General features: G+C 47.3%; 1 protein-coding gene across 1 annotated transcript in view; it reads right to left on the bottom strand.

Annotated features, from left to right (window-relative positions):
- The window catches only part of LOC146036170 (flotillin-1-like), a 39,621-nt gene extending 32,783 nt beyond the window's left edge, over positions 1 to 6,838 (bottom strand). Inside the window, exon 1 of the mRNA XM_083160022.1 lies at positions 6,755 to 6,838. The gene's annotated coding sequence lies outside the window, so the exon portion shown is untranslated. The remainder of the gene's footprint in view (positions 1 to 6,754) is intronic.
- Positions 6,839 to 21,079: the final 14,241 nt, after the last annotated feature.

Raw genomic sequence — 21,079 nt, 5'->3', positions numbered from 1 at the left:
CTCTCTCTCCTGTCCTGAAAAATCAATTTCCCTATAAAACATCTCAACCCTGGCACACCAAATTCACCAGATGTTTGCAAAAATGTTCTCGTACCGCTGAGCAGACTTCCTTCATTTCTAGCATATGTTCTCATCATACAGTGCTTCCCTTTCTGTCTGAAGTCATTCTTCAAGAACCTTATCTCATCCCAATATTCTAACCCCCAGAGTCTCTTTGCCACCATCAACTTCGTCCTCTGCCCACCCCACCATGTCTCCCTTCCTCACTATCTGCCCTTGACATTTCCACCTATTTCACATTCAAAATTGACTCCATACGACAAAACATCACGTCCCAACAGACCCCCAACAACCTGCCCCATCCTTTCCCCATCAATTTCATCAACTAACTTATTATCCCCTATATCTGGAGATGAAGGAAGGGACCTCTTCCCATCCTCCCCCCAACCACCTTTCCAGTAGATCCTATCCCTTCTCTCTTCCACCGCTACTTCACTCCTTCCTGTTACCGCCTTGCACACCTCCTCAATCTCTCCCTCACATCTGGCACTGTCCCTTCTGCCTTTAAGCATGCTCTTGTCTCTCCTATCCTTACAAAACCTACCTTTACGTGATACTGCTCTCCCCTGGCTATCTTCCTACCTTTTCAAATCTTTTTGTTGTCAAAAGCGTGCCCCCAAACAAAGGAGAGTACTTTTTTCTCTTTTTTCCCCCGAAACTATCTTCCTACCTTTCTGACCGCTCCTTCTCTGTCTCCTTTCATGACTCCACCTCCCCTGCTCTTCCACTGACAGTAGGTGTCCCACAAGGCTCTGTTCTGGGTCCACTCTTTATCTCTCTATATACCATATATACTCGAGTATAAGCCTACTTTTTCAGAACAGTTTTTATGCTGAAAAAGTCCCCCTCGGCTTATACTCGAGTGAGGGTCCCACTTGAGTCAATAAGTTTTCCCAGGTTTTTGTTGTAAAATTGAGTACCTCGGCTTATATTCAGGTCGACTTATACTCGAGTATTTTCGGTATGTCCTCTCTAGGTGAGCTAATTCATTTATTTGACCTCCGATTTTATCTCTATGCTGATGATACTCCACTTTACCTCTCCTTTCCTGATCTCTCTCCCTCTCTCCTTACTTGTATTTCCAATTGTCTCTCTGCTATCTTTTCTTGGATGTCCCGAAAGCTTTCTGAAACTAAACATGTCTAAGACTGAGCTGATCCTCTTTCCGTCCTCACACATAACCTCACCTTCCACAATTTCACTATCTATTGATGGAACAATGATCTCCTCTAGCCACCAAGTACGCTGCCTTGGCGTTACTCTTGATTCCTCTCTCTCCTAGAAACCACACATTCAGCATCTCTCACAGTCCTGGCTTTTCCACCTAAAAACTATTTCCAGGATCAGGCCCTATCTCATCCAGGATTCTACAAAGACCCTCATCCACTCACTAGTCATATCCAGATTGGACTACTGTAATCTCATCCTTTTTGGCCTTCCTGACATCAATCTATCATCAATGTTCCATCATTCAGCTCATCTTCCTCTCCAAACCTACTATCTCCAAATTCTCTCTCATACAAGCCCTGCACTGGTTCCTCTTTCTCTTCAGAATCCAGTTCAAGCTCCTCACATTCACTCACAAAGACATCACCCATTCCTCTCCCACCTACATATCTTACCTCATCTCTCCTTACCCTCCCACCTGCCCTCTTCACTACGCAAATGTTCGCCACCTCTCCTGCCAACTGGTTACTTCCTCCCATTCCCGCCTACAAAATTTTCACTGATGTGCTCCTTATTTCTGGAATTCTTTACCTCTCCCTATCAGACTCTCCACCTCCCTACAAAACATTCAGTGACTCCCAAGACCCACTTCTTCAATAAACCCAGCCATCTCTCATCCTAACCCTCTGTTTATGCTCATTTCTACCTTTTCTGTGTCACTCCTGTCTGTCTGTCACTTTAGAATGTAAGCTCTACGGAGCAGGGCCCTCTCTCCTCATGTGCTTTTATTATAAATAAATATATATATATATATATATATATATATATATAATCCAAAGGATCCCTCCCTTTTTGGGGGGGAAATTGAACACTCGCCTCAATAAAGCAATTGAATAAAGTCACTGGTGTAGGTAACAATAGTACAGATAGTTTATTCCAGAAAAGACATTTCCATCATTGCCCCGACGTTTCGGTCCACATACGGACCTTCCTCAAGGAGCTTTTAAGATGGATCATCAGCGTTTCAATATAGCCAATACCTCAGCCCTGGAGGATCAGGAGACAGCTACGTAGCTGTCTCCTGATCCTCCAGGGCTGAGGTATTGGCTATATTGAAACGCTGATGATCCATCTTAAAAGCTCCTTGAGGAAGGTCCGTATGTGGACCGAAACGTCGGGGCAATGATGGAAATGTCTTTTCTGGAATAAACTATCTGTACTATTGTTACCTACACCAGTGACTTTATTCAATTGCTTTATTGAGGCGAGTGTTCAATTTCCCCCCCAAAAAGGGAGGGATCCTTTGGATTATATTTGGGGCACGTGTTGATCCACGTCCAACCCCCTTTGAACACCCCTGCCGTTACTATATTGACAGTGAGAGTGCGGTCTTTTTTTGCTTCTATATATATATATATATATATATATATATATATACACACACATACATACACCACCCTGATAATTGCTTCATTGTCCTGTCCCCTGATGGAACGGTCTTTATTTATCATGTACTTGTCTGAAATTGCCTTGTATTCATTATATATATATATATTTTTTTTGCTTATTTATGTACTGTTAGGTGCTGCGGAACCCTTGTTTCGCCATATAAATAAACAATAATAATAATAATCGGTCAGCCATAGACACTGGATGATGCTGTGTGGTATATTATTCATGGCTACATTTAGAATGCATGCCGTTTGGTGCCTGGTCTTTATATCTCATGTGCAGAACATCAAATATAATGACTCCGATGTCGCCAGGTGGGAGCTCGCAATCACACATCAACCAACATGTCCTCTAACGTGCAACCGGCCTTACGGTCTCAAACTGAAAGAGGAACCAAAGCGGAGATGGTTTCGGGGAAATCACCACATAAACAGTAATTTGGGAAGTAGGATGAGAATCAGGGAGAAGGTCAACGACAAACTGCCGAAATCACAGCATGTAGTCAGTGAATGATAGGAACAGTTGGATTTTATATTATTACTATAATACCTGTTTCTTATTGCCACGTCACCTACACACAGGTAAAGCAGGTATTATTTTAGGGCAGGGGTAGCCAAACCTGTCCTCGAGATCTACCAACGGTCCACATTTTCACATGACCCAGATCACCTAGCTGGTGCACAGCTGTAGTCATTACTAACTGTCACATTTCCCAAATCACCTAGCTGGTGCACAGCTGTAGTCATTACTAACTGTCACATTTCCCAAATCACCTAGCTGGTGCACAGGTGTAGTCATTACTAACTGTCACATTCTCCAGATCACCTAGCTGGTGCACAGCTGTAGTCATTACTAACTGTCACATTTCAAACCTGCTGCATTCATTCCTACTATAGATCCACAGGTTGTTTGAAAAACATGAGCAGTTGGTAGAGGACAGGTTTGGCCTCCCCTGTTTTAGGGTATCCGGTCGATAGCATCAAGGCCAACAATCAGTCAACCACTTTGGTCAACAGGAAATAAGTCGACACATAAAAGCTCAACATTGTGTAAGTCGACATTGAAAAAATGTCAACACAATCAAAAGGTCAACATGCCAATGGTCGACAAAGGAAAAGGTTGGCGTGTTTTTCCTTCTTCAAAAACTGACTTGTTCTTGTTGCATCACGATCCAAGTGGGCATAGAGGGAGAATACGATAGTGTGCCGGGCGCAGTGAGCCACGTGAGGGAATGTGATACAATAATACGGCATCCATGTTGACAGACGCCTAACCCAAAAACCCATGAAAAACACGCGTCGACCATTGCCTGTTAACATTATAATCCACACCCTTATTTTAGTAGTCACCGCTACTTATACTCCTTTTACACGACCGCAAAATCCCGGGTCAGCGGCAGTGTAAATGGGACACGCCGTGTCTCTTTACATGGGACTTCTACCCAGGTCCTGACCTGGGTAGAACACAGCTAGGACCTGGGTAGAGGGCGGTGTAAAAATCCGACCCGGCTCCCATTTACATCAATGGGGGACGTGCAACCTGCGGGTGGGCACCGCAGTGTAAACGGTGTAAATCCCGAATCCGACCCGGCTTGGATCCTTCTTCCAGGTCGGTTCCGGGATTTTGGGTGTAAAAGGGGTATAATTCTCCCATTACCATATTTATAACATAATCCTTTAACTATAACGTACAGTGTACACACTCTAACAGAGATACAGATTATAAACGACAACCAGTGATCCCTGTATTGTGCAACAGGATGATTCATAATACAGTTAGAAACTGTCACTAGTGTCACATGCATACAACTAAAACACATGAATATATACACAGTCACAATTCAGTTAATGCAAGCCACAATCACCTCATTTCACTTCCTGTATTATAGAGCTGACAGTCAGCAAGTAAAATGATACTGCCCCCAGTGTAAAGGGGAAGTACCAACGATCAGTATTACATAATTACATATATACAGCACGTACGGTGTAATGGTTAGCATTACTGCCTCACAGCGCTGAGGTCATGAGTTCCATTCCCACCATGGTCTGTGTGGAGTTTGTATATTCTCCCCGTACATATGTGGGTTTCCTCCGGGTACCCCGGTTCTCTCACATTCCCAAATACTGGTAGGTTAACTGACACCCAACAAAATTAACCCTAGAATGTCTGTGTGTGTGTGTGTGTGTGTGTGTGTGTGTGTGCGTGTGGTAGGGAATATAGATTGTAAGCTCCACTGGGGCAGGGACTGAGGTGAATGTTCAAATATTTTCTGTACAGCGCTGGGGAATATGTGTGCGCTATATAAATAACTGGTAATAAATACATACATTATGCTACTGTATCCTTTCCATAGCATTGCACAACTACCACTATTATTTAAGACGGGCGGCTAAGATTTTAGCTCAGTGTCGGTTTAATTTAACTCAGAGCCATGGGGGAAAGTTTTAGTTGAGTCATGGTGGAAACACCGGTGGCTTATCTCACCGCAGAATTTTGTGCGCAGTCCTTATTTGTGGGTGAGTGTAATAATATTGACCCTATAAATATGTGTTTTTACCATGAATAGATAATGCACTAATTGATAAGGGTCCCCATACGCGTTGTAGCTAAGGATTGGAGTGTTTACTACAGAGGAGGGTTCCAGTGCTGGGGTACTTCCGGAGAACCCAGGGTACCTCACAAAGATCATCTTACAGGCGATTTATATCCACCAACATCTGGTAAACTCACATCTGTACCATTTACGTGGTTTTTGGAGTGTTTTTTTAAATTGTGAAAACATTTTTTTTTATTTTTTTTGGGTACTTGTTTCCTAGCACGGCGCTACCGATTTTGATTGTATTGATCGGGTTGGAATCAATGTAAAATGGTCCCTGAGACCAGATTTTACATTGATTTCAATGTAAAAAGCACCCAGCAACCCCCCCCCCCCGATGGTTGAAATGGCCCCCCATTGTTAATGCCACCCCACTATTGACGCCAACCCGAAGCCTGACGAGCGCAGCGAGCCTGCTAGGGGTGGCGGTACGCGTCCTCCGACCTTTTAATACCCCCACTATCCACGTCGGTGCGGAGTTGATTTCTATATAGTGTGGACTCGCTGCACTCGCCACGCTTTGGGTTGGCGTCAATAGTGGGGTGGCGTTAACAATGGGGGGACATTAACCAGACTTTCTAACCCTATACAATGAGAAATTGGCCATATTGGCCCATTTCCCATTGTTCCCTATGTAAAATCGGGTTGATCAACCCGATTTTAACTTTAGAATAATTTAACATTGTTCTCTATGGGAATATCGGGTTGATCGCGTGGGTCGCGTCGCGGCTCATTATAATGGGCCACGATGGACCCGATCAACGCGATTTTCTAATGTAACATTATTCTCTATGGGAAAATCGCGTTGATCGCATCGGTCGCGTCGCGGCCCATTATAATGGCCCGCGATGGACCCGATCTACGCGATTTTGTCTTTCACCGGCAAATACACTGGTGATTGACCTAAAATCGGGTCCATCGGGTTGATCGCATGCCTTAAGTACCTTAAACTTAAGGCATGCGATCAACCCGACGGGTGCCGTGCTAGGAAACAAGTACCGTTTTTTGTGTCATATTCCTTAAATGTGTTTTATCTGATTGTACTATAACATATTCAATTTCATATCTTTCCTATATGGTTCCTGTACCCATTACGGATATGGAGAGCCTGTTTTAGGCGAAGATAAACAATATAAGGGAAGTTTTGTTTTACATCATCCTCTGTTTTACGTTATGGGAAAACAATCACTGAGATTTCACCTGTAATCTCACCTGCAATATATGATACCAGCGCACAGAGTCACCTTACTTACTATCAATTCACGGTGTTTAAGTTACCTGGGGAGTAACATTAGGTGCAAGTGCTGCAGATATACAATCTATTTCAGCTCCCAGAGATGTCAGACTCCAAAATGCTAGTGTTACCATGCTTATGTAAATAACTCACAATCTATACACTAATCTATGTACTAATACCATGCACATAATAAAGATATAAGTTTTAATGGCGTCAGCATTGAAGGAGTAAATATACTGCACCTTGGTAGAAGCTGCCCTCCTCTCAGCCAGAGTAAAAGTACTTTTTGCAGTAAAATATTTGCAGACACTATACTTCCCCCTTGTCGCCTTCCTTCCCTTAGACGTCCCCCTTAGTGCTCCACCCTGCCTCCACCTGTCCCTTACCATTATGGATAAGGGTGACATATTGGAGAGACCATAAAGCAATGGACACTGCGCCATCTAGTGTCTGGGATTACTAAGTGCACGGTTTCATATTTACTGTAGCTGATATCAGCAGTGTGACTTTTGTGTTACCTTGACTTTGTTTCTTTGGGATGTGTGCAAAGATAGGTTTTGTAGTCAGAGTTTTAAAATGCTTCTTGCACTGAAGATTACTTCCCCTGGTAATCCAAATATAGAACACAAGGGATAACATGGAGTCAATTGCATTAGTTAAAATTGCTGCTCTGTTACAACCCCCCCCCCACACACACACACACACACACACACACACACACACACTGGCTTCACTGTGACTGGCAGTGACATCTTATTGGAAGTCCGTCCTGCCAATCACCCAAGGCAGTCCCAATGGGAGGTGTTCCCTCCCTCCAGGATGCCTCTCTATTCGCAGCTGCGGGGCAGCCCCCAAAATCCAGGCTTTGCGCAGTATCACGGACTATACTGCGCATGCCCTGGACCCGGGACCGTCAATATGGTTCTACGGGTCTGTTCCAGAAGCAACGCCATAGAGGCTGGGGGCCAGTGCACGCGTAGTACCGAAGAGGCTACTGCGGACGTGCCGGTCCCGCGACAGTGATCGAAACAAGCAGAGGGCAGCGGGGACCAGCAGCGGCGGCATCGCAGAGCGGGGGTGGGAGGCATCACGTCAGCCCCTCTACTCTGCAGAGGTAAGAACCGCCACTGGTTACAACTCTCTCCAAATGCAATGAAATATTACAACAGCAGTCCATCATAGAAGGGTTTTCCGTCCTTAAACAAACAAGTTAAGACCTTGATTATAATTTGATTGGTCCCCCGGGTGTTCCTGTTTTTGCCCTGCGCATGATCGGTTATGCGCATGTGCCGGGCTTCTCTGTGCACTGTGGGTGTGGCACACACACAGGGGGGCGCGATATGGGGCGGTGTCGGTTCTCTGACAAACGCTGGCCGTGACGCAATGTGCTGGGGGTGGGCGGCTGACGTCACATGATGTCAGCCACATTCCGCTTTAAAACTATATTGTTTCCATTGAAATATTTTTTTTTATTTTTATGATGTTCTACTGTTGGGGAGAATTCACCTTTGGACTATGGACATAAACATATATTGATTTGATTTGAGTCAAAGCCGTATTCTTTTTTCCCCCTCAAAAAATCATGTTAATCCTTTCCATGTCGACCTATTGCTTGTGTCAACCTTTTGACCATGTCAACCTAATTCATGTTGACCTTTTGCCTGTCGACCAATATTGATCAACCTATTGACTGTTAACCCTATGACCCTTATACATACACACAGGTGTCATCTGCAAATGGGTGTAGTATAAATAAACCAGCAACATTGACTCGCCATCGATGGTTATCAACCATCTACCATCGATTACAGACTAGTGTCAATGTAACAATCACCCGACCCAACCAGCTTGTTGTTAGACCTATATATGTACACGCACAGGTAGAAAACGTCATGGGAAATATCTCACATGTCCCGGCCCCCACCATGCTGGAAGACCGGTCACATCCACAGCTGCTACGGGGTGTACAGCGGTCATACGTCATACTTGCCTACTTTTGAAAACTAGTTTCAGGGAGATTATAGTTGGTAATAGAATTTTGCACAGCGCCCCGTTGAGGGGGCGAGTCATGCTCCTCCCAAAGGCACCTAGAAGCGTGGGGGTGTACTGCTACATCTGAGAGGAATCTTTTAAAATGACTTATATACAAATGTAGATGAGCCCCAAAGTAGTTCGCAAGAGCTACAATACTTGGTAAAGTGCTGGGAAATGGTGCTGATGATTCAATGTAAATGTATCTGTCTCTCATTCCTTTCCCCCCCAAAAAAATGTAACATTGTAATGTGGGCTAGGTGACATGAGGGAGATTGCTAGACTAATGAGGGAGAGAGGGAGATTGCTGCTATTTCAGGGAGTCTCCTGCAGAATGCAGGAGGGTAGGCAATTATGTCATACATGCGGGCAGCTAGCAAACGCCACTACCAGCATCAGCCTGCCATGTAAGTACATAGACGGTGACTTGTTGTGCCCCACTCAACCACACTGTCACTGCCGTCCCTTACAAGCACCACAGACACCTGCTGCCAGCTCATTAACATATACCACGCCCCCTATCAGGTGACCCGAGAGGAAGATGATGTCACACGTAGATTCCTCCCACCTGCTTGCACTACCCAGAACACCTTAAACCAGCAGTAGCAGCGCCGCACCCTGGTGAGCCGGCGTTGCACCTCTTGGGTGTGCACGTGCACTGCTGGGCTTTAGAGCTGTTGTGTACACATTCCTGAAATTCTTGAGTCATGCACCTTTCCATCATATTAGAGTTATAGAGGCCACAAATACCAGAAGGGATTGCAGTCACACCATTGGTCAAAAACAAAAATTAGAAACAGTCCTCAAATACTGAGGCTCCAATCCGATTAGTGGATGATTCTGGCTCTATGACATGATAATGCCATTGGTGGGCGCCTGCATTGGATCGCTAGGCCACGCTATTGGGCATTGGTGCAGAGCAGCTCCCCTCCCCTGTGACTTGCGCAATGCAGAATTGCTGTGGTGCATTTGTGTTTGCAGCTGCAACTCATAACTAATTGGAAAATTAATTTACTTGGGATTAGTGTAAGGTAATAATGAATAGGACCCTACAACAAGTATTAGCATTGCCTTAATGGGGGTCATTCAATTAAAAACGATGATTGTAAGTTGCTACGGGTTTTTGGCCATTTCCCCGGGGGAGAGAACAAACAACAGTAGATCTCTCCTCTGCTCGTCCTAGGGTGCAAACATCTGCAGCGCAGCCAAGTGCCGAATCTTATGTGGCCCTCGCGGGGTGCTGCTGGGGTAATTAAAGGGAAATCAGGTCCAACTTGTCCCTTGGGTGTTTGCACTACAAACATTGCCCACTTAAAGACAAACCCACAACATACACATTACTGGAAGGCAAAAAGATTCACTTGATCTGTGTATAGTGTTGACTTGCCATTACCCCTTGTACGTTGTATGGGTAAGTGCTCTGTTCCCTCACCTGTCCTGCATGGATTGCGCAACAAGATCCGGGTAGAACTAGTCTCACAGATCAGCAGCTCTCAGAATTTCCATCCTCCGCTCATGCTCACACTTCATTCTCCACAAGGAGGGCGAGTCGGTCAGATACCTCCAGCGATGGCTCATGCACCTATAGCGTGCAATTAAGTCCTGGGATGGCAAAAAGCTGAGGACCAAGAGGAGCACCTCGTCATTCTACACAATGGCCCTTATTCAGATCTGATTGCAGTACAAATTTGTTCTCAAAAAGGGCAAAACCATGTGCACTGCAGGTGGGGCAGATGTAACATGTACAGAGAGAGTTAGATTTGTGTGAGTTATTTTGTCTCTGTGAAGGGTAAATACCGGCAGCATTATTTTTACACTGCAATTTAGATTTCAGTTTCAACACACCCCACCCAAATGTAACTCTCTCTGCACATGTTACATCTGCCTCACCTGCAGTGCACATGGTTTTGTCCATTTTGAGAACAAATTTGTACTGCAATCAGATCTGAATAAGGCAATATGTAAAAAAAAAAAAAATATGAAGCGCTTGGAAAATTGTATATATGGTAACTAGGTGATTCATCGTGCCCTACAGGCGCTCTTCACACCGTCGCAAGTGGCTCCGGCCCCTTACCCTGTGAACGCCTTTATTGCGTGGGTGAGGGTTGGGTGCAAGGGTGCCATGGGTGGGGGAAGGTGCTTAGGGTGGTGACGTGGTGTGGGTAGAGGAATAAGAGTATAGAGAATATGAGGTATTTATTATGTAGTTGTTGGAAGGACAGTATGTTGTGGCTACTATTTTCAAAGCATGTAAAAGTAATACCTCTTTTACACCGCCGTAAAAACCTGGGTTAGACCCAGGTCAGCGGCAGTGTTAATGGGTCACCCCATTGACCTGACCTCGGTAGAACATGGCTAGGACTTGTGTACAGGGCAGTGTAAACGGGTACGCCAGGTCATCCGACCCGGCTCTCGTTTACATCAATGGTGGATGTTCAACCTGCAGACCGCAGTGTATATGGGGTAAATCCCAGATTCAACCCAGCTTGGATCCTTGTTCCAAATGCCGGGTAGGATACGGGATTTTTGGTGTAAAAGGGGTATTAACGAAGACCCTTTTGATCCCAAGTCATGGACCAAGAGGGGTGTTGCATAGTTGAGGTACTTGTGACTGCATTATGGTGAAGGGTCATTGTGGGCGTATTAACCCTGGCCACAGGGATAATTGTAGGAATTTTTTTGTCGGGACACGGAGCATAGCCCTGTTTTCTCTTTCAATGGTCCTGGTGACACAGCTCAACACTGGGATGTAGGAGGGTCCGAAGGAGCCAGGCACCTATCCTAAAGTTTTCAGAGGGTAGGCTCCTCCCCTACTGCATTCCGGACTCTTCAGTTCGTGTTTGGTGCCCACTGGAGTGGGTGCTATTCTAAAGGGCTGCAGGAGCAGCTGAAGAAATAGAGTAGTTAGGGCATTTTTATTATTTTATTAATTTTACTCTAGCTAGGTAGGCACAGTGTGAGGATTCTCATTAGTGAATCCTCACTCTGCTAGCGCAGCAGGAGCTGACAGAAGCGCGTCCTGTCAGCTCACTGTGCACAGGGGAGACGCTGTCTGGCCTCCCTGTGCAGCGCTTACAGCTTCTTTTAAGAAGCTGCCTGGGCTCCGGAGCGTCCTGAAACCGGCTTCACGCTTAGGTGGCGATCATGGGGGGACAGGCGCTCCGTGATGGCGGCGGCCATTTTCTGCGGAGCTTACACACTGAGCTCCTGTATGAGAGGACAGCAGTGTTGTTACAGGCATGTTCCAAGTGGTCCCCAGCCGAGGGGGAGATACTGGAACTAGGAAATCCTACCAAGGGAGCGGCTGACTGGGGGTGGTTGGCGCCAAAAGTCACGGACCCCGCAGCAGCAGGGACTTGGTCTCTTCCCTCACTCTGGCCCTTATTCTAATCGGCACGGTACGGCCCGCGTGCGGCCGTACCGCCGATGTTTTTGGTCTGCACATGCGCAGAGGTCATTCTGCGCATGTGCAGCCCCCTTCGCCGCAGACGTCTTTCGTCCGCCGCAAAGGGGGCGTATAGGGGCGTGAGAGGCATCATGCCCTCATTTCCCTATGTGTACGCCCCGCGTTTCATGGGCGTTCCCATGCAAACGCGGGGCGTATGCATGGTAATGAGGGCATGACGCCCTCATTACCATGACATGGGGGCGGAAAGCTGACGTCGCCGGATGTCAGCTTTCAGCCCCCATACAAGCTACCACACGGACGATTGTCCGTGTGGTCTCAGCTTGCGGGAGCTGCCGCGGCGTGCGGCCCTGCCTTCGATGGTCGACGACCATCGAATGCAGGGGGCAGCTCCCACCATGGTGGAGGCGTACGCCTCCACCATTTTTGTGCGGATCGCCAGCCGTCCGTGTAAGGACGGCCGTGGCGATCCGTCTGGTGGGCGGCCCTTGGTTTGTGCGGTCGGAGCCCCGTGTGCGGCTCTGACCGCACCAACCAGAATAAGGGCCTCTGTGTTTGGCGCCTTTCAGAACGCTTGCAGCGGAGCTGAGCTGGCTTACAGATCCTGGCAGAGTGTTTGGATTTCCTGGGCATCGTTTCCCCGCATCTGAAACCGACAGACAGCTAAGTGACTGAGTGCATTAAACCTGTATAATCGCTGTTGTACATTGTATGCACTGTGTAGGTTACTTTACATCATGTCTGAGCAACAAGCTGTGGTTTTGGGGGAGGGAGCCCTTATTACACTGAGCGCTTGTAATGTGTGTACACAAAAATTTGTCCCTGAGCAGATGGCCAAGGGGGCTTATGTATTGCTTGCGCTGCTGTGAGACCCATGGAGAGTGAGCCTCAGAGGGCAGAGCAGATTGAACCCGCGTGGGCTAGTGCCCTGGGCAGGTCAGTGAACCCTTTAGTGCAGTTACTGGACAGACAGAGTGATGTCTTGGTAGAATCTCAGAGACCTATGCCATCATCTCAGCAGTCCTCTGGCTCCTTGCCTCTTACCCAGGCAGATCCTGCTTTAATTCAGGTGATGCAGGATACTGCAAAGGGGATCAACAGGTTTAGTGAATTACTAGACAAGATTGATGTTGATGTTGTAGGGAGCCCTAAAAGGTATTATTCAGTGCCTTTATTGGTAGATGAAGAGGAGGGAGCGTATACTGACATTCCCTGGGATCAGGGTGATGATTTGGAAGATAACTCTTCTGCAGGGGTAGAGGATCTTATTACAGCGGTGAAACAGACTTTGAAACTGTCAGTGGAGGATAAGACTCCTGCTAAAGGTGTGTTTAAGCGACAGCGTAAGGAGGCTGTTACATTTCCTTCGGATGAAGGTTTACAGGAATTGTTGGAAGGGGCTTGGAAAACCCCTGATAAGAGGCTGCAGATGCCTAAGAGATTCCTTAGTCTGTACCCCATGCCAGAGTCTCATGCGGAGCTCTGGGAAAAAGTGCCAGTTGTGGATGCCTCTGTGGCGCCTATGTCTAAGGCTACTGTATTACCAGTACAAGGGGGTGCAGCTTTCAAAGATCCTGTGGACAAAAAGCTGGAGGGTAACCTCAAGGCTATATTTGAATGGGTGGGATTCACCCTACGTCCTCTTATTGCTTCAGCCTGGGTCTCTAAGGCCATGATTGAATGGGCTAATGATTTATGCACCATTTTACATGCTGACCCTGGTGTATTGCTGCTGGCGGAGAAGCTTAAGGCTGCTGCAGAGTATGTGTTGGAAGCAGAGGAGGAAGCAGTCAAAATGGCGACCAGAGTGTCCACAGTATCTATTAATGCCAGGAGAGTACTCTGGCTTAAGGCCTGGGAAGCAGACAAGGAGTCTAAGAGGGCCTTAGAAACTTTAGCTTTCAAAGGAAAGTTATTATTTGGATCCGAATTAGAAGAGATCATTAAACAGGCCACGGGCGGCAAAAGTACATTCCTGCCTGCCCCCACGGCTAAGCAGACATCCAGATTTTCTGCCTTTAGGCCTTCCTTTCGGCCCTCCCCTAGAGGTGGTGCGTCCTTTCGAGGAAAGTCATTTAGGGAAAGTTTCAGTCTTCCAGGGGCAAGGCCCCGAAGTCTAAGTTTGGCTCCTTTCACAAGAAGCCTGTCACCAAAGGAGAGGACAAACCCTCCGCATGACTGTCAGGGGATTTCCCCGGCAGTGGTAAAGGTGGGGGGGCGTCTATCACATTTCAGGGACGCATGGGCTTCTCTAGACCAGGATGCCTGGGTGTTAGACATTATAGCCCAGGGCTACAAAATTCCTTTCAGAGGTCTTCCTCCGAGAAGATTTATCCCCACGTCTTTGCCAAAAGAAGCTCGGCTCCGTACAGCTCTTGTGAGAGCAGCTCACTCCCTATTAGAGAAGGGGGTGGTAACTCCGGTTCCCAGGGCAGAGTGGAAGAAAGGCTTTTATTCCACTCTGTTTCTGGTGCCCAAACCAGACGGGTCTTTCAGACCAATACTAAGTTTGAAGTCTCTAAATGTCCATTTATGGGTAGACCATTTCAAAATGGAGTCTCTACGGTCAGTGCTCCTAAGCCTGGACCAGGGAGAATTTTTGGCTACCATGGATGTCCAGGACGCATATCTTCATGTTCCTATACACCCAGAACATCAGGCCCTGTTGAGGTTTGTGCTGTGCTGATAGTGCTGTCTTCGGATACTCAAGACTCTTTGAAATGGTGGACAGAAGTGGATTCCCTTCAGTGGGGTCGGTCATTGCAGACTTGGAACTGGCTGGTAGTAACTACCGACGCCAGCCTCAGGGGCTGGGAGGCAGTAGTCTTGGACCTTCGGCTGCAGGGATTGTGAACTGCAGAGGAGTCGGATCTACCGATCAACATCTTGGAGCTGAGGGCTGTCTGGAAAGTGATTTCCCTAGCAGGAAACAGATTACAGAACCTCCCTTTAAGGATTCAGACCGACAATGCCACAGCTGTGGCGTATCTGAATCACCAGGGAGGTACACGCAGCAAACTGGCCATGTGGAAGGTGTCCAGAATCTTCCTGTGGGCGGAACAGAATGTTCCAGCAGTATCAGCTATATTCATACCAGGAGTGGAGAATATAGAGGCCGACTTCCTGAGCAGGGAGGAGCTCAAGGAAGGGGAATGGAGTTTAAACCCTCAAGTGTTTCATCAGATCACCCTGAAGTGGGGAACTCCGGATGTGGACCTGATGGCATCCAGGTTCAACCATCAGGTGCCCAGGTTTTATGCCAGAACGAGGGATCCACTAGCGGAGGCAGTGGATGCCATGACTATCCCCTGGGAGGGGAATCTCCTTTATGTCTTTCCGCCAGTCCCAATGCTGGCGAGACTCTTAAAGAAAATACAGGCCCAGGCGATTCCGGTGATCTTAGTGGCCCCAGATTGGCCAATCAGGTCCTGGTACTCGAGGCTTCAGAGGTTGTCTGTGGACTCGTGGCGTCTACCTCTGAGGCCAGACCTTCTAAATCAAGGACCATTCAATCACCTGGATTCAGCTCGATTAATTTTGACGGCCTGGCTATTGAGACCGCCATTCTGAAAAATAAAGGATTCTCTGAGGCGGTGGTTCACACTATGATTAAAGCCAGGAAGTCGGTATCCTCGGCAAATTATTATAGGGTCTGGAAGACTTACATTCGATGGTGTGAGAGACGGAAGTCACACACATCTCGTTTTAAGTTAACAAAAATGATGGAATTTTTACAAGATGGTTTCTCATCGGGTCTAAGCCTTCAATCATTAAAGGTGCAGATCTCGGCCCTGTCCATCTATTTCCAGAAAAGGATAGCTATTTTACCGGAAATTCAAACTTTTCTACAGGGGGTGTCTCGGTTGAAACCTCCCTACAAACAACCAGTAGCGCCTTGGGACTTGTCACTGGTTTTGGAGTGCCTTCAGAAGGCACCTTTTGAACCATTAAGGTCGGCGGACCTCAAGTTTCTCACATGGAAGCTAGTATTCTTGTTGGCAGTGGCATCGGCTAAGAGGGTGTCAGAGTTAGGAGCATTGTCATGCAAGTCTCCTTTCCTGATATTCCATGATGATAGGGCAGTTCTTCGGACGGTACCTCAGTTTTTGCCTAAAGTAGTCTCTGCTTTCCATCTAAATCAGGAGATAGTTCTACCTGTGTTTCAACCCCCAGAGGGTTCTAGAAAAAGGGACAAATTGAGGAATTTGGATGTTGTGCGTGCCTTACGCATTTATGTGGACAGAGTTAAGAGTGTCAGAAAGACTGACACCTTGTTAGTGTTGTATGACATACACAAAATTGGTTGGCCTGCATCTAAGCAGACCATTGCTAGGTGGTTGCGATCTGTGATTGCTTTTGCATACACTAAAGTGGGAAGGCCTGTGCCGGCCAGAATAAATGCGCATACCACCAGGTCAGTTGCCACCTCTTGGGCGGTTCGACATGGGGCAACAGCTGAGCAGGTTTGCAGAGCTGCCACTTGGTCATCTGTTCATACCTTTGCCAAATTCTATAGATTCCATGAGTTTGCGTCGGAGGACGCATCATTCGGGCGAGCAGTGCTGAGAGCTGCAGACCTGAGCGTACCCACCCAAAGGACCGGCTCTGGAACGTTTCAGTGTTGAGCTGTGTCACCAGGACCATTGAAAGAGAAAAAGGGATTTTTGTAAGAACTTACCGTTCGAATCCCTTTCTCTGATATGGTCCTGGTGACACAGCGATCCCTCCCTTACGCTCAGTAAGCATGCCAGTGTTCATGATGTTCATGTTAAATTGGTTAAAGAAACATTTATTGTTTAAAAATATGCATATAATATGTGCAGGCGTTTGTACTGAGTTAATGTATTCCAGTGGCTTTGAAAGATTGAACTGAAGAGTCCGGGATGCAGTAGGGGAGGAGCCTACCCTCTGAAAACTTTAGGATAGGTGCCTGGCTCCTTCGGACCCTCCTACATCCCAGTGTTGAGCTGTGTCACCAGGACCATTTCAGAGAAAGGAATTCGAACGGTAAGTTCTTACAAAAATCCCTTTTTGATTTGCCCACAGGCCAAGCAGTAAAAAACTATGGATGACCATCGTTAGGTAAAAACCTCGCTGATCATCCATTGGATAGTTTAACATTATCGATGGCCAGTTGCACTATTGCCATCGATGGCAACCATCAATGGCAATGATGGCCATCCCTAATGGCAGCCGCGGCGCTGAAAGGGTTTATGGGACAAACGGCGCTAGGCACTGAGTGTTTAAGCGGAAATAACTGTTTATCTTATAACGTGCAAAGGCTCTGCGGCCCCGTCCCCCTCTGCGACCACGGCATCCCTCAAGTGTAGAGGGGAATGTGCCGTCGCCGACCGGTGCGCTGGAAGCTGCTGCAGGTGGGATATCGTCCTGGTGTGCAAAGCTCTGGGCGCTACAGAAGCCACTGGTAGGGATGGCCATTGGCCATTGATGATTAGAATCCATCAATGGTTTATGGCCGATGTCAAATCCTTTTGCCATCGATGGTGGAGAACCAGATAGTTTCCCACCATCGATGTCAAGCTTAAACGAATAGTTTCAGTTTTGCTTTTTTCCCCCCAAGGTGCCGGGATACGGAGCATAGCTCCACCCCTGGCACCCATGAAACCCCGCCCCCACATTTTGATTGGCCCACAGACCAATCAATCAAAGAAAATGGATGACCATCGATATGTAAAAACATTGATGGTTATCCATTGAATATTTCTACACTATCCATGGCCAGTTGCACTTTTGCCATCCATGGCAACCATGGATGGCAAAGGCAACAATGGCCATCCCTCCCACTGGTAGGCAGGAGACGGCTGGGTGGTGCCGCTTGGAGTCCGCCCCCCCTTCCATTGTGTGGCATCCGGGGGGGAGATTACAGAGGCGGCCGGTGGGTCCTGGGTGACTTGAAGATCACTTGAAGTGGCTGTGGCGAGGCACAACCTCCCCTGCACGCTGGAGAAGGGGGGGGGAGCCCCCAGCCTGGGCTTCTGTGCACTGCAGCCCCGAACCATTGCCGGTGGCTGCAGCGAGGTAGCAGAAGTGTAGCCTTGGCACTGCGGGGCAGGAGGAAGCGGCGCCGCATAACCTCTGGCCACCGGGGGGGGGGGCGGGGGAGGAGGAAGCTGTAAGCGGGGACTTGTGGGCACCGCAGCATAGCCCCCTGCCTGGGCTGCGTCGAGGCAGAGGGAGCAGAGCCGGCCACTGGGAGACCAGAAGAGATAGCTCCCAGTGGGGCAAGAGCGGCTGCATTTACCCCCTGCGCACTGAGCTGTGCAAGGGGTGCGGAGATGTTGTCGGGAGATCGCATGGGAGTACGGCCTTGGATGCTGGGGGGGGGAGCGGGGGTACATGCTGGCGGGGGGGCGAAGGATGCGTGTGGGTTATGCTGCCTTGAAATTGCAGGAGTGCGGGCATGGATGCTGCTGGGGGGCGGGGGGCGTGGATTTTGTTAAACGGCACCGCCTGAGCTTCAGGAAGGAGGGAGGCTGTCAGGTGGGCGACAGTAAGGCAGATGTAGGCTTAAAAGCCCCACTGAGCAGGGGCAATGTGGGCGTCCACAATGGCTGCTCAGGTTTATTTTTCTGAGGAGAGATTGAGGAGGGGCGATCTGCGCTGATAGGCTATTAGCCCAGGGGGAGTGTGTGTATAACGCTGGGAGGGGGCGGAGGGTGAAACTCCACCCAGCGTTATACACACACTGATTGACAGATCTGGCTAAATATATAGGAGATTGTAAGTGAATGTCTAGTATATTGTGTAGCTTAAAATATGTTAAATATATTTAAAAATGTGCATGCCGTATAATAATGGGGTAATTTTTATTAGTAAAATAAAAATAGATAAATAAAAATAAAATAAAAGGAGAAAAATTCCCTTTGGGAGTAATGTTTACAGCTCCTTTTGGAGCGCGTGTATTTTCTCCGGTTTGTTTGTGGGGTTTGGTAATAGGGTAAGACCACACTGCGGCCAGTGCTGGGTATCACCAATCTATTGTTGCTGTAGGTGAAGTTGTCAGCAGAAGGATGTAGGCACTGACTAGCTATCCCTAATCTTACCTCCTGCGATTCTCTTTCTGATAGCAGCTGGCAGTCAGGTGGTGTCTTCTCCCGTCTTTGCATGTCCCTTTCTTTGGGTCTGTGCTTCTGGTGATTGCGGTGTTCAGCTCTAGCTCCTTCCTCTTTTTGAGGCACTAGGCCTCTTTGTCAAGGATGTCTGTTGGTAGTTTGGTACTCTATTTTTATAGCAGTCCAGGGGATAATTTTTTTTTTCTATATAACAAAACTTGGTACTTGTGTAATATCTGGGCGCCCAATTTTTTCATTGTATTGCATTGCATTGCATTGCATCGCATTGCATGCAATATAGTGGTATGCAATTCATGCAATGTGATTTTTCATTTTAAAGACCAGATTTTTAATTGTATAGTCACCCATGGAGTTGATTTTATATAGTGTGTCGAACGTAGCGAGCCACCGAGCCCGAAGCGTGGTGAGCGCAGAGAGCCCCGCAAGGGGACGCAGAATACATGTAAAGTAATCCGCGGCCCCTCGCGGGGCTCGCTGCGCTCGACACGCTTCGGGCTCGGTGGCTCGCTGCGCTCGCCACTCTATATAAAATCGACTCCATGCGTAGTTGGATAAAGGGGGTATGAAATCACCCATGGCTGACTATACAATTAAAAATCGGGTCTTTACAGTGAAAAATCACATTGCATTGCATCACATTGCTTGCCTTAAGTAATGGCATGCAATGAAAAAATCGGGAGCCCAGATAATACACAAGTACCCAAAACTTTATTGTTCCAAACAGGAAGTTTAATATATTTTTGGAGGCATGCACATGGTCTTTAATGAATTTGCTTTATTTAGCTAAAAAAATCAATGAAATAATGTAAGACGAGTAAAAAATAAAATATGTGTAGAAATTGTAAATATGCATGTACAGTATGTATTTTATTGACTTAAAAAAGCAGCAAACTCAAAATCTATATTGAGTCCTTTCGGTTTCAGCGTCTGTAACTCATAAATCTATTTTGATTCTCGTTGTTTTAAGGCATCTGAAAAGTCTCCTCTCCAATTGGGTGTCATTTTTTCTATAACATTTATATTTAATTGACTGGGATATTTATTGTGGTATTCCGGATAAACTATGTGTTTGGAGACCTTTTTTGGTAATATTTATATGCTTCCCCTATCCTTATTTTTAGACTTCTTTTTGTTTGGCCTGTATATTGTAGGCCACACGGGCACTCAAGGATGTATATGACTCCTTTTGTTTCACAAGTTATAAAGTTTTTCTGGTTAAAATTCTTTTAGAATTTGATTTGAGATGAAAGACATGATGGGTTTCATACTTTTTTTTCTTAGCTGCTTTCACACCGCAAAACCTGCTTAGACCCAGTATTTAAAACGTTTGTTAAAACAGGTCAGAGGAAGTTTAACCTCTTTCATATCGCATGTAAATACCGGGTCTAAAGCAGGTTTGCGGTGTGAAAGCAGCATATAGTGTGTATATTGGATACAGTGCAGTTTGGATACAGTATAGGTCAGATACACAAATAGCACAATGTGACAGGGGGTGTTGGAAGTGCGAGGGAAACTGCTGATTGTCTGAGAGTATACTCCCAGCCAATTAGAGGCCACCCGCCGCTACCGCAGCCTGTTCCCTGATGGTCTCTCTCTCAGACTGACACCGGCAGCAGCAGGATGCAGAGCAGATAAAGAGCATTTCTCTGCCGGCTAGCTGTGTGCCAGAGGTGCCCCTACAGCACAGAAACACTGTGGGCAGGGCACCATAGCACACGCCAAGTTACGGCTATGATCAATACCCATTTAGGAGTGAGTCAATCTGCAGCAGGAATTGCCGGGAGGCTCCCGAAAATCGGGGTCCCCCTCCCGCCCCCCCCCCCCCCTGGGGAGGTGGGCAATCCTCCCGCATTGGGCAGGCAGTCCCCGCACACCCCTTCCCTGCTGCACAAAATTACCGGTTTTCGCGGGTCCGTGGGGAGGGGCGGGGCTAAAATGGTGCAAATCGCATAATTTTAGCCCCTCCCCCAATTTGCAGACCCGCAAATTATGTTATTTGACTGCCATGAGGGCGGGACTTGATGACACTTGCCCGT

The sequence above is a fragment of the Crinia signifera genome, chromosome 9, assembly GCF_055691185.1.
Source record: "Crinia signifera chromosome 9, ASM5569118v1, whole genome shotgun sequence".
NCBI classification, from domain to species: Eukaryota; Metazoa; Chordata; class Amphibia; order Anura; family Myobatrachidae; genus Crinia; species Crinia signifera.
Note: the sequence above shows the minus strand (reverse complement) of the source record. Positions and strands in the feature narration are given on the sequence as shown.